Source organism: Salvelinus sp. IW2-2015, linkage group LG16, assembly GCF_002910315.2.
Source record: "Salvelinus sp. IW2-2015 linkage group LG16, ASM291031v2, whole genome shotgun sequence".
NCBI classification, from domain to species: domain Eukaryota; kingdom Metazoa; phylum Chordata; class Actinopteri; order Salmoniformes; family Salmonidae; genus Salvelinus; species Salvelinus sp. IW2-2015.
Window position 1 is genome coordinate 39594590 of NC_036856.1, and position 1101 is coordinate 39595690.

The 1101-nt window shown below is 42.4% G+C and overlaps 1 protein-coding gene across 1 annotated transcript in view; it reads left to right on the forward strand.

Moving 5' to 3' along the window:
- Positions 1-1101, forward strand: part of hmcn1 (hemicentin 1) — a 277402-nt gene that overhangs the window by 166189 nt on the left and 110112 nt on the right.

Sequence of the window (1101 nt, forward strand, 5' to 3'; positions counted from 1 at the left end):
AAGGGGCTTTATTGGCATGGGAAACATGCTTACTTGGCCAAATAAAGTGAAATAAACAAAAGTGAGGAGACACAAAACAACATCAACAAAAAACGACTAGAATTTAACAGTAAATATTGCACTCAATATTTACTGTTTTGTGGTTGAACGTGTGGGCATCACTTCCTTTTAGGTGGTTGTAGAATTAAACAGTTATTTTCTGGATGTTGATAACTAGTGGGTATAGTCCTAATCCTTCTCTGCGTGCATTGTTTGGGGTTTTGCGTTGCACACAGTATATTTTTGCAGAATTCTGCATACAGAGTCTCAATTGGGTGTTTGTCCCTTTTTGTGAATTTGTGGTTGGTGAGTGGACCCCAGACCTCACAACCTTAGAGGGCAATGGGTTCTATAGCTGATTGAAGTATTTTTTTGCCAGATCCTAATTGGGATGTCAAGTTTTATGTTCCTTTTGATGGCGTAGAAGGCCCTTCTTGCCTTGTCTCTCAGATCGTTTACAGCTTTGTGGAAGTTACCTGTGGTGTTGATGTTTAGGCCGAGGTAGGTATCGTTTTTTGGTGTGCTCTAGGGCAACAGTGTCTAGATGGAATTTGTATTTGTGGTCCTGGCAACTAAACCATTTTTGGAACACCATTATTTTTGTCTTACCGAGATTCACTGTCAGGGCCCAAGTCTGGCAGAATACGGGCAGAAGATCTAGGTGCTGCTGTGGTTCTGCCTTGTTTGGGAACAGAAGCACCAGATCATCATCAAACAGTAGACATTTGATTTCTGAGTTCAGTAGTGTGAGGCCGGGTGCTGCAGACTGTTCTAGTGACCTCGCCAGTGCATTGATATATACACTAAGTGTACAAAACATTAAGAACACCTTCCTAATATTGAGTTGCGTCCCGCCCTTTTGCCCTCAGAACAGCCTCAATTCCTCAGTTGCAGCACAGACACACTCATTAGATGTTAAATATCTGATGTGTGAGAACAATGCACTGAACATTACTCACTCAGCCCCAGACACATCAACATTATTCACTCAGCCCCAGACACATCAACATTACTCACTCAGCCCCAGACACATTAACATTACTCACTCAGCCCCAGACACAT